Here is a 13746-nt window from a genome sequence, read left to right as displayed (position 1 = left end):
TGCAGTTTTTCACACAACACGATAATTATCAAAATTGAGTTTGATAAACCATACTTTGAGTTGTGTGCAATAAAGGCAAGAATTCATATTTCAAGGGAGTACTGACAGTGAAAGGGTTAATGCAATTAATTGGTTTATATAAATATAATCATCTCCAACACTCACTGATATTTCTTGACTCTAACAAACTACTTGGATATGTGTGGAACTTGAAGAAAATAGGGGATAAATGTTTGTTTTTGTTGAGCGTTTTTACCATTTCTAAATGGATAATTAAACTTTCATGTTGCCCAGTACTTCTCAATCTTTAAGAAGTCAAAAAGTAGCTCCAAACAATTATCCAGCATTGTAAAATTAGTTTGAAGAAGCCAGTTGAAGAAGAAACCAATGGAATTGGATCACAATTGGTATTTATTATACATTTTAAAATGAGATGAACTACAAAGCTCTGCTGCAATCTCAGAAAGCAGCTGAAATGTTGCAAACTCAGCATACATTTAAACTCCTGATACAGTTACATCGCAGAAAAGTCATGTCAAATATTGGTGAGTATGAAAGCGTGATCTGATAGGAGGTCTGCCTTTGCGAAAATCACACCTCACCATTTGCCCTGCCTTAATCTCATACAACAGAACACACCTAAAACAAAATGGAGGACACCAAACAACTTTGCCTCAATGTTATATAATGGGATTAGGAGTTACTCACTGAATGGCTTTTTTTTGGAGCAAAACCAATAACCTTTACTATGGATAGCCATACATCAGCAGTCCTGTGTTTTATCTTTCCTATGACACAAAACTAACTCCACAAAATGTACATTTTGATCTAATTTTTATAGAATCAATGATATAGATACAAAAATAAATGAACTGTCCTTGTGCATTCTCTTAGTGCTTATGTAATGTGTGCCGCTGCCTCCCCTATGGAGGTACTTGCAAAGTGGCCAAAATATGGTTGGTGGATGGCTACCATCCTTCCTCCAATTGGGGAAACTGCAGATGGCCTTGGAGCAGCTGTGGGCCTTGAAGGCCAGTCCTCAAACTATTTCATCTTAACATGGCCTGTAGCTGTTTGTTGGCAAACAGAAGCATTTCACATCCTGAGAAAAGACTTATGCTCCATACAGTCCTCCTCCAGTCAAGGGCCAACACTTCTGTCGATCACCTCAGCTAGCCAATGAGTCTACCGAAGTGATAGCCCTTCCCATGGTAATCATCACTGACTCCACCATGAGGGTTCAATATGTGGATGCAGTTCTCCTTCAGTTGTTGCCTACTGTCTTTGCAAAACCTTCTCATGCAACAAAGAAGCAAGTGCTTTAGTGAGTATCGGTAGTATATGTTTGGCTATATGGCTGTCAAGACCAAATAGTTCTAGTCTGTGTAAGCTGAACTGATGGTGCAAAGCTTGCAACAGTGTGCAATGTGTGAACATGAAGGTAAAGTATATGAACTGAAGAGCTCTGTACTGAATGTCAGATTGTTAGTATGCTGATGATAGGGCTATAACAATTTGAACAGTCAATGAGGTTCATGGTAAGTTAATAGCACATTTGACAATTCCTGAAATTTCATTAAACTTCTTCCTTCACTACACCCATCTTCTTGGTGCATTACTCCTTGTTCCAACTACCTTCTGACTTGTTTAGAGGGCCTCCTAACCCCAACTCCACCTGCTTTCCACTTTTGCCATCAAGTATATTGTCTCAAAATATTGGTGCACACTGTCTCACATGTTGGTCATTGTCAACGTAACACAGCCCAGACTGGCTTTATCCATTACACCGACCATTTCTTCCATACACAATACTTTAAGCAGTGCTGGCAACTTTTAAAGTAGCTTAATAACTTGCAACATTGCTCCTCCTATTAGCATGTGCAAACAATGAATGGTGAGAGGTGGTTGCACAGAGCAGTTATTTAAACAAACAGGCAGCACCAATATACCATAGTGCCTGCAAGATAATAAGTGACATGGATTTAATCCATACTGTAAGTCCTACACAATTTTAAACCCCACCTCTCCCCACAACATCATATTGGTTATTTCAAAATGTACCTCTTTTATAATCTTTTGAAGTTTATAGCTTTGTCAGTGCTCTGGGTATAGATTTCACTACATATCATGGAACATTAGAATGCTGGAAACAGACCTTTAGAATAGATCGTAACAGAAGAGAACATTCAATTTGTCAAAAAAAACTACGAAATTTGTATTGGATCATATAAACTGACTACACATCCTCTGAGAGCTTCACATGGAAACTGGGCAACTTAAGTGACATTCTTGGAAAAATATTTATTTTTAGTATTTAACTTGTCAGAATTATAAAGAATGCAGCAAAACATCAGAACTTGACATTTTTGGTATGATGTGCATTTCTGCTTCATAGCATCTGCTTGTACTGAAATTGAAATACCAAAACCTACTGTTGAAACTCTGATTGTAGTGTTTGATTGAAACAAGTAGTGATTTTGACTAAAAGGGGACATCTATTAAACAGACAGAATGTAATTTTTTTTGGGCCTGCAAATTCCTTTTGAAAAGATTAAGCCTTGTGGTGAAAAATCAACATTTTCCATGTCTTTATGGTGGAGCCTGATAAAAATATTCTGCATATATTTCACTGTTGAATAAACAGAATTGTCATGAGTATTCTCAGTTAAATGTCAAGTCATAGCTTTGAAAGCTGAATTCAAATTTACATTTCTTTTCCTTTCACATTAACACATTCATAGCACAGATCATTTATGCAGCAGTTATGGTAATCAGATTGCCACAATGTTTGAAAATTCCACGCTCTCAGTTCTGCTGTGTACTTTCTCAGCAACCTACCAAGAATGCAGCATCCATTGGGAAACACCATTGGAAGAGAATAGAGCTAGGGAAAGTCAGAACCCATTCTCTTTTTATGGCACTAGCTGCGATATAGTCAATGTAAAGGTCCAGTTTAAGTGTCAGTTAATGATGTGTGAAAGGGTGAGAGGATGAATGTTTGATTGGGGGAGCGAGTCAATGGATAGGCAGATAACTGAGTAGGTGGATAAGATGGGAAAAGTGCATAGGTGGATGAAGCTGTAAGTTCAGTAAGTAAATTGATAGGTAATTTGATAAATGACCAGATGAGTAAATGGGCTAATGGGTAAGTTGATAAAAGAGACGTAGGTAAATAGGCAAGGTGTGAAAGTGGTTTGCTGGATGTGTAGTTGGATCAGGAGTGGGGATCAGTTTAGGCAAGTCAGAGATGTCATTGGAGAGTGAGGTCAAGTTGGGAGAGGTAGTTCTTAGAGAAACTGTAGTGACATTGTGATTTAACCAGTAATCCAGTATCCCAGACTATTGATCGCAGGATATGGGTTCAATTCCATCTACACATAGTGAAACTGGATTTTTATTCATATTACAAATCTGTGTACTAAGTGGATGAAATTCCTGTTTTGCCATGACCTTAACTAGGTAAGATCTTAAACTGAATCATAGAGGTGGGCAAGGTCTATAAATTTAATTATCCATCTATGTTGAGTGAACTGTTTTCAGCTAAGATTATAAACTGGTTGTCAATTAGATCCATCTTGTCTCCTGCCCTTTTCCCATCTATGTGCTGCTCAGTGATGTCATTCAAAACATAACATGAGACAGGTTTGCTGATAATACTCAACATCACCATGACTTTCTCAGCCTCTGTGCTGCCTGTGTTGTCAAACTGGTTGGCTGATATCTTGTGCTGGAAAATCCCTTCACCCAAAAACATTGCCCTCCAAACCCCACCAAAGCACCTTTACATATCACAAGTCTAAAACCACCTTGATTTAAATTCTTTCAATACTTTGCCCCTCCCTATCTCTATAATGTTTTCATACATTATTCCCTTTTATTTGCCTTTTCATTGGTAGCTAGCTTTCAGCCATTTAGCCCTTACTCAAGAAGAAAGAGACAGAAAGTAGGGAACTATAGCCCAGTTAACCTAAGATCTGTCACAGAGAACATGCTAACAGCTAATAAAGGATGTTACATTTGGCAGTTAGCAATTCATAATCAAATCATACAGATCAGTGAAAGGGAAATCACAGTTGATTAACTTTTTCCAGAATTCTCTGAATCAGTACTAAGGAATTAGATATAGGAGAACCAGTGAATGTATTGTCATTTGATGTTTGGAAGGATCCACGTCAAAGTTTTCCATGTAAATTGAGAACTTATGGCATATATGGTCATATATTAGCATATATTATTAATTAAAAAGCAATGGGTGAACTTAAGTGAGTCATTTTTGTGTTGGCAGGATGTGACAAGTAGTGTGCCATTGGAATTAGTGTTGGCAGGAGGGGGGTGGTCCAAATCTTTGCAATTTATATAAATGACTTGAATTAACGGGACCAAATATACAATTTTTAAATCTGTTAATGATACAAAAATACTTAGAAAGTGATTGTAAAGAGGACATGAGGAATCTGCAAAAGGCAATAGATAGGTTAAGTAAGATAGACTAAAGTTTAGGAGGTATGAACTTGAGATATGAACACTTTAGTTGAAAGAACAGAAAAGCAGCATGGAGAGAGATTGTTGAATACGGAGGTGCACAGGTATCTGGATATCCTAATACATAAAGTCATATTTTGACAACACAGAAACCCTTTGACCCATTATATGCATATTGGTAAACAAGTACATATTTATTGCCATCCTATTTGCCAGCATTTGGCATGTGGTCTAGTATGCTATGGCCCTTCAAGTGATCATCTAAATCCTTCTTCAATGTTGTGATGGTTCCTGCATCTAGCATCCTTTCAGGTAGTGAGTTTCAGTTAGCCACCACTGTCTGAGTAAAGACATTATTTCTCAAACCTCCTCTTAACCTTCTGCTCTTCACCTTAAACCAATGGCTCATTTATTGACCTCTCTACTAGGAGAAAAGGTTTCTTCCTATTTAACCTATGCCCATCATAATTTTGTATATCTCAAACAGGTCTGGATCAGCTTTCTCTTCAAGGGTTTATGGACATTCGCATTCTCTACCTCCTGGGGTCCTACGATCCTGCAAGTGCTCCCTCATCTTGTTAGTCCTCACAAAATGCTTACCTCATACTTCTGAGAATTAAATTCCATTTACCACTGTTCTGTCCATCTGACCAATCCATATGTATCATTCCATGGTCTAAGGCTTTCCTTCTCTCTACTTACTAGAGCACCATTTTTCATGATAGCTGCAAACATATTGATTAAATCTCTGCATTCATGTCTAGATCATTAATGTACATTACAAACAAGAAAGACCAAGCACTGAACCCTGTGGTTTGCCATTGGATCCAGGCTTCCACTGATAAATCACCATTCAACCATCATCTCCTGCCTCCTGCGACAAAGCCAATTTTGGATCCAATTGCCAAATTTGCCATGACCTCTTACCTTCTTGATCAGTCTCCATCGCAAGACTTTTCAAAAGCCTTACTGAAGTCCACGTAGACTACATCAACTGTACTGCCTCGTCCACATACCTCATCACCTCCTCATTCAAACCCATTTGTTAGCCATGATTAACCAACAAAACTTGTTTTACCTGCCAATGTTTGATCATGCCCCACTTAACTCGCTGAATTTCTTTATTAATTAACCTTCTGTACTTGGTATATTCTATCTTCCACTGTTTTCAGTCATTGGTATCTGCCAAAGCTTCCCTTTTATATCCTTAGCCAATCCCGTATTCCTGAGGCATTCAGGGTTCTCTGGATTTTTTGGTCCCACTCTTCACCTTTGTGGGAATATGTGGGCCCTGTGCTCGCACTATATCCTTTCCTGAATAACCTGAACTCCTTTGAAATAGACTTTCCTACAAACAGCTGCTCCCAGTTCACTTCAGCCAGATCCTGTTTTATCGTGTAAAAATTGGCTTAACCCCTAACTAAAAACATTTATTTCTTGTCATTTTTTTGTCCTTTTACACAACTATCTTAAATCAGACTAAATTATGGTCACTGTCATTGAAATGTTCCCCCACTGATACTTCTATGTCTGGCCTCTCCCCCTCAGATTAGGTCCTGAACAACTCCCTCTATTTTAGAACTCGTTATGTGCTGATTAAAAGACTTTGCTAGATGCATTTTAAGAATTCTGTGCCTTTAGGCTTATTACACATTGCCTATTCCAGTTAGTACGAGGGAAGTTGAAATTTCCTGTCCTACTTTTACACATTTCTGTCCTATCTCTTGTGGATTATTTATAGATCTATAGTACACTCTCAGCAATGTGATTGCCTCCTTTCTGATTTATGTTCTACTAATATGGCCTCATTTGAGGAATCTTTTAAGTTATTCCTTCTTGCAATATTTAACTACTTGATCAACATTGTGGTGCCACCTTCTCTTTTACAACAACACCCCCCATCTTATTCCAAAGATTCTATCCCCTAGAATCTTGATCTGTCCTGCCCTTTCTTTAACCATATTGAAATAACTCCATAGAGGCCTGATCCCTTCACCACGTCACCCTTTATTTTCACGTGGAGAGTCTGAGACTGATCCAGCTGCCTCAGAGCCAACTCTCAAAGTGACCACGATATTTGACAATCCTGTTCTTATCTCTCAGCCAGGGTTCCCTCATTGGACCAGGTTCATAGTCCCAGTCAGAGAATGCATATTCTATGATATCTGTCTGGCTGATCTGATTACAATCAGTACATGTCTCTGTGATAACAATGATGTCCTATCCCCATGAGTTAATCAGCACCAACCTGCTTTACTTGCAAGATTCCCTGCATTAAAATAAATACTATCCTGTCTTGCCATGCTCCTTTGTGCCTTAACTTGACTATATACACTCTGCTTGCCATTTCTCTTCAACCTTTGTCTGTGAATCACCTACTATTGTACTTCCATTTTGTATCCCCTGTCAAATTAGTTTAAACCCCCACCAACAGCTTCATGAAATTTCCATACCCACAGCAGGGATATTGGTCCCATTCCAGTTTAGATGCAGTGTGTTGCATGTGTTGCAGGTCCCACCTTCCCCAGAAACCAATCCAGTGATCCACAAATCTAAAGCCATTACACCTGCTCAACTCTTCAGCCACACGTTCGCTTGCTCTGCCCAGCCATCCCTATACTCTTCAGCATATTTGCACCAGGAATAATCCAGAGATTATGACCTTTGAGATCCTGCTTTTCAATTTGCTACTAGCTCCATAAATTCTTATTGCAGGACCTCATTCCTCCTTCTACCAATGTGAACCACAATCTCTGACTACTCATTAACCTCCCCGCTCCCCCTCTCCCCCCACAAACATGCAATCAGAATGCTCTGCAGCTATTCAATGAAACAATTAATCCAGGCTGCCAGGGAGGCAATACACAACCTGAAGCTCCTTTCAGTTTTGCTTTTCCTCCCTTTCCCTTCCCAACCTTGTGCAACTGGGCTCTGACAATGGTCCCCAAAGGAACAGTCACCCTTACCATTTTCTAACACAAAATCTCTGGGCATTCTGGAGCGGACATGACCACCTGCCTGCCACCCTCCTTCTGACCATGATCAGCCAGCCATTCCCCTCTCTGGCTGCACTTCCCTAAACTGCAGTGACAAGATGAAAAACACATACCAGTCATGTATCTTTCAGCCTTACGGACACATTGTATTGCCTCCAGCCAAAGCTCCAAAATGCAGTGTTCTAGCTGGTCAGACTGATGGCATTTCATGCAGACATGGTCATCCAGAGTGCCAGGAGCATCTTAGACCACCTGCACATTGCAAGCTGTGCAACATATGGGACTGAGCTATCCTGCCGTACCTTTACTTAACATACAAATGACTCTAAATTTAAGACAATTAGAAAATGATTAAAGTAACTTCTTTTTTTCCCCCGAAAAGAAAAACTAGAACTTTACCTTTTCTAAATACACTTTCTTAATGGAGAAAAATCATTTACCACTACCTACACTAATTAGCTGAGCTCTACACTGACATAATTTTGTCAGGCTTTTCAAATTCTAGTCACGTTCTTTTGAGATTCACTGCCACTCTAACTGAATTCAGTCTGGACCTCAACCCCTCAGGCTTACATTGAGATGCTGTGCTGCTGCTGCTGTTCATTCCAGGTTCAGTCCAACTGAATGTGATGTGCACCTCAACCCTTAGGCTTTTAACAAAGTTCTGTGGCAACCATTCACTTCCAGTTTTGCTCTTACCACTGCTGTGTCTGGCTCATCTGGTCCTCATCTCAACTGCTCCTCCAAATGAATCGCAAGAATCCATGAATTGCAGAAAATTAATCTGCAAGTGATTTGGAAAGCAAATGGAATGTTTATATTTATTGCAAGGAGAATGGAATTTAAAAGTGGCATGTTTTACTGCAGTTCTATATTGTGGTGAGGCAACGTCTGAAATAATAATTACAGTTTGGTCCTCCTTATTTAGCAAAGGATGTAGATGTGTTCAAAGTATTTCACAGAAGTTTCACTTGACTGATAGCTGCAAATTGGAAGATGATCTGTTGATAAAAAGTTTGGACAGACTGGGTCTGTACCCATTCAATTTTAGAAGAATGAGAGGTGATCTTAATAAAACAGGCAAGATTCTGATGATTCTGTTCAATGTGCATGCTGAAAGGATGGTTCCACTTGTGGAAGAGACTAGAATTAGGGGGAACTGCTTAAAAATGTAATGCCCCATTTAAAGTGAGGAGGAACTTTTTTTTTCCTGAGAGTCATGAGTCTTTGGAACTTATTCCCCAGAGAACATGACTAACAAGGAAATCAAAGGTTATTGAGGATGGATGGGAGAGTGAAGTTCAGGCCCCAATCAAATCAGCCATGATCTTATTGGGTCGTGAAATATGCTTAAGGTGCCGAGTTGCCTACCCCTGCTCCTAATTTGTACCTTTGTATAAATGCCTTTCCTTATCCTTTAATGTCTCTTAATGTTAGCTGCCTCTTTTGAGATATGCCTTAAAATCTACCTTTTTGATCATCTCTCCTTCTTTAACTCAATAGAAGATACTTCGTTGAAGTAAATTAGAATGTTTACAAACATTGAAGGGGCTACACCAATGCAAGTTTTTAATTGCTTCAGAATGGGGAAAATAATAAAGAGCCACTTTGAGATTTGTAGGGTTGTAGGAGGAGAACAATCACCCTAATCTATTAACAGCATGATGTATCTTCTTAATTAACTCTGTCTTTCAACTTTTTGTCCAATTCTCAATGATTGTGCTCAGAATCAAATTCACCCTGTAAACAATTCCACAGCAGACAGCTTCAGTCAATCCTCCTCGGGTTAAATGTTTTGTTAAATTTATAAAAACGTTATTTGTCTTTGTTCTGTGTTTTTCTGAAGCACCCCATTTATTTTTGAAAGTGTTCATGAGCCCTCACAAAAAAGCAGCGAGTCTCAACTCTCCCCACCAATCCACTCAACTTCACCATCCCTGTGTCTCTTGATTCTGCTTTAGAAAAAAAAGTGTTGAAAAACTTTTGCTTGTATTTTGCAACAGTACAGAAAAATATGCTCCCTTTAAAAATTAGTCTTGATAACAGAACTTACTTTTTTGCCCAATGTTCTGGAACATTTATTTTGACCTGATTGAACAAGCAGCAACATGAAAGCCAGTCTGATTTAGTTAATAAAGGATTAATAATGGCAACTGCACTCATGGGTTCTCAAAGTAAGCACAAATAAAACAACATTATATTTTACTTCTTCCAATGTACATTCATTGCTCCCTATCCCATCACCTTTCAGTTTGCAATGTGTTGCTCAACCTGTTCCAGCTCACAAATTTAACAAGAGCTGAAATTTCTGTTTATCTTTCAATGAAGTTGATTTCATTTTCATGGTGGCCAATAAAATACTTCTTGCTGGTCACATTTTACTGGCATTACATAAATGACTATTCCATTGCCATGCTTGTTAGAATTGTAAATAGGATTTCTGCAGCATTTCTGGCAAATTAATGCAATTGAGGTGAAGCAGTACCGAGGAATTTCCGAGTCGGAATATTTTGGGAAACTCTAAATGGCCTATTGTCACACATTGTGTGACAACTCATTTCCGAGGAACAGCCCTCGGCTGCAATACCAGACAGGGACCAGTACCTGCCGATTTAGACTCCACCCAGTAGTCAATTTGTCCAGGAACTAATGAACAAATAATTAGTTCATAAAAGGTGACGAGGAAAACAAAGAAAGGTTTGGCTGAGCATCAGTTTAATTAAAATGATTTGTTAGACAGCAAAAGTAGGAGATTTTTGTGAATATTTTCATTAATTGTTACATATGTTGGCAATTTACTGTAACAGATATTTAATAGCACTAATAATGAACACAAGTTGCTAGCACAATTATTTAGTTCCTCTATTAAGATTTTTATATGTGAATTATACCAGCTTTCAACAAGACTGATTTAATAAACAATTTGCCCGAATATATTCCAGTGGATCCAGTCTGCTATTTTATTGACAACAGTCAAAACGTCACTTGGTAGTGTATGCTGCACTTAGAGCTAACCAATGCATGTTGTTTATGAATCTTACCTACCTTCCAGATGAGAAGATAGAATTTCATTGTCAGTTCTACTTTCCCACTTGCTTGAATGCTATTCAGCATTGTCATTTGTGTACCTGCAATACTGTAAGTGTACATTTTCATTGCCATAAAGGATTGACATGCATTTCCCATTTGTGTGTCACTTTGACAGCTTTCAGGAACAATCAGACATAGACAAAAAAACTTAGACAATGAAGACCAGCTGTTGGCTGGTGGTTTTCAAATGATGTTTTTCTCTTGTAACTTTGTTATCAAAGATAATTTTAAGTCATGACATCATACAGAACCATATAAAAAGACACACGATGTAATTTGATCATTGAAAGAAAATTTCAAAAATTAAAGATGAATTTATACTATTCTGATTTTAGATGCAGACTCAGTTTGGTCTGAAATTCTGCTGATCTTATATGTTATATTGTATAATATGGCATTCATCCACAGGATAATAGTACAGGCTTCAGACATAAACAACCAACTTCAGGCCTCAGCAGAATCACATTTCCAGTTGGCAGCATGATACAGCTCAGAGTTTGTGCCACAAAAATGCTTAGCATTGCCATATTGCTGCCACTAATAACAAAATAAGTTCCATATATTTTCAGAGTATTTTGACTGAATTATTATGGTAAGTTTCCACAGAGAACAATTATATATAATAAGACGGTCTGATCAATATATTAAGCCTCCAGATACTCAGAAAATGCTACATTTTTACTGCTTTCTGTACATGGATGGTTTTGGATTTTTCACATCTTTTTAGACTATTTTACAGCAATATACTAATCAGTACATCACTGGGTCAATGCAATTTTGTTTTAAACAAAGATTGAGTTGAATGGTCACATATGTTACATATTATTTATCTTTCAAAGATGAGTATCATGCTCTCAAATAAGTGTTTTCAGTGATGTGGAAATAAAATTTTTATTTTTAATTAGACCATGGGTGGCACAGTGGTTTGCACTGTTGCCTCACACCGCCAGAGACTCAGGTTCAATTCCCACCTCAGGCGGCTGACTGTGTGGAGTTTGCACATTCTCCACGTGTCTGCGTGGGTTTCTTCCGGGTGCTCCGGTTTCCTCCCACAGTCCAAAAATGTGGAGGTTAGGTGAATTGTCCATGCTAAATTGCCCATAGTGTGAGGTGAAGGGGTAAAATGTAGGGGATTGGGTCTGGATGGGTTGCGCTTTGGCGGGTCGGTGTGGACTTGTTGGGCCGAAGGGCCTGTTTCCACACTAAGTAATCTAATCTTGATTTTTTTTTTTTATTATTCTGTTTAAGTTTGGACAATGCTGTCAAAGCAGTAATCTTTGCCCATCCTCAGGCATTAGCATGAGACACAAGGGATAGAATTTCCCATTTTCAATGGATGTCATGTTCACTTGTGGCAGTCGCCCCCTCTGACTCTCCAGAGGGGATCCCACCTTCTCTTCTTCAAATCAGTCAGTTTCCAGTGTACCAACAGGCCTTTGTGAAACCAAGTTCCTGAGAGTAGAGGTATCGCCCACCAGAAGCTGCAGGCTAATCAGAAGCTGTGACCTCTGCCTGGAGGATAGCCAAGATTGCTAGGACCAAAGCATAGGGGCTTTTCGGAAGCAAAGACAAAGGATGGCTTTCAGGGGAAGGCCCTGACCATTGTGCTTGCCCTTGATCAGGTGCTGAGTGCCTTTGATTGAGAGAAACCCACCCCAGCTTACAGGTGGTCCCCATTCTTTGTCTGGTTTGGAAAGCTATCGGTCAGCTGGGTTACTCCTATGACAGAGGGAAGAGAGATTTGTAGTGCTCATTAAATGGCTACTTCAGGGCCTTGACTGGCAATAGGCCACAGGTTAAACATAGGCCTTCCTGCCCAAAACTTTAATTGCAGTGGAAGCAGGAAGGCTGTGGATTTCAGGCACTCCACCAGCCACTTAATTAAGTTACCTTCCCAGCTCTTGGACTACTGCCTCTGGGAGCACTAGATTCTGCCCATAGTGAAGGAGTAGAGTCTCATCCAGGCCAGGTAGGCCAGGGTAGGGGATTGCTTGAAGGATATTTAGTTTTATATACAGATCGTTCAGTTATAACACATGTTTTGTCAACACGAATTCGCTGTAACACAATTAACAAATTGAGGACACTGTTTCTATAGCATGAACATTTAAAACGTGTGTTGGCTGTCATGTGAAGTGCGTTTTCTAAAAGCACAATTTTTCTATAACCCGGGTTGCACAAGAATGTAACCATCACGTTACAGAAGAACTGACTGTATACTAGATACATCATATATTAATGGTTGTTTTATCTTGTGAAAGCAGTGTTACAGACTAGACTAGACCACTCAAAACATTCTTGAGCAGGCAACCCAGACCATAATTTTGCAATTTATTTTGGTAAGTGTACACTGAAAATTACTCAGTAAGTTAGCGAGGTTGACTACCAGGTTAAAAACAGAAAAATGTATTCACAAAATTATACAATGAAAAACAGAACAGAATAAAGAACCCTTTCAGAACTCAATATATCCAAACTAGACTTAGTTATACTGTTTCAAAAATACACAACAGCCCCAATAAGCAAACCCCTTTAAAAACCTGTACAAATGGAACACATGCTTTCAGGTTGAAATTAGAAGGGCAGAGAGAGAGAGAGAGAGAGTTTGTTTCCACACAGCTCACTGTTGAACTCCCAACTAGTTTTGGACTGAACTAAACTGCTCAGCTAGAGAGCTGACCACTCCCCTTTCATTATGCAGGTCACTTCAACCTGAAGTCTCATCTGTTTACATATAAACAAAAAGGCCTTTCAATACCCTTTAATCTCTGTACCAAACCAGACTAATCGGCACCGAGAGCGGTTTATTACCCCTCTGAAAAAAAACCAAGGATATAGTATCTTTGAGAAAAGGAACAGCTTTTAGAAACAAAAAACTGAAACCTACTTTGTGACAGCAATACCTTATCAAAGAAGAGAATAGCAAAACATTTGGTTTGCATATCGAAAGTAAAAGATCGAGCATCTTAAATGAAGATGATAAATGCTGCACAATTGAATGCCTGTTCTAGATTGGATGAGCTGTTAATATTTGATGGATGAATTGTCAACAGATTATTTGCACAATTCTGGATTAGTCGTGCTGGAAGAGCACAGCAGTTCAGGCAGCATTCGAGGAGCAGTAAAAGTCGACATTTCAGGCAAAACCCTTCATCAGGAATAAAGGCAGTGAGCCTGA

Source organism: Chiloscyllium plagiosum, unplaced genomic scaffold (genome assembly GCF_037043375.1).
Source record: "Chiloscyllium plagiosum isolate Xiang-an unplaced genomic scaffold, Cpla_swu_hap1 HiC_scaffold_7, whole genome shotgun sequence".
Classification (NCBI taxonomy): domain Eukaryota; kingdom Metazoa; phylum Chordata; class Chondrichthyes; order Orectolobiformes; family Hemiscylliidae; genus Chiloscyllium; species Chiloscyllium plagiosum.
Note: the sequence above shows the minus strand (reverse complement) of the source record.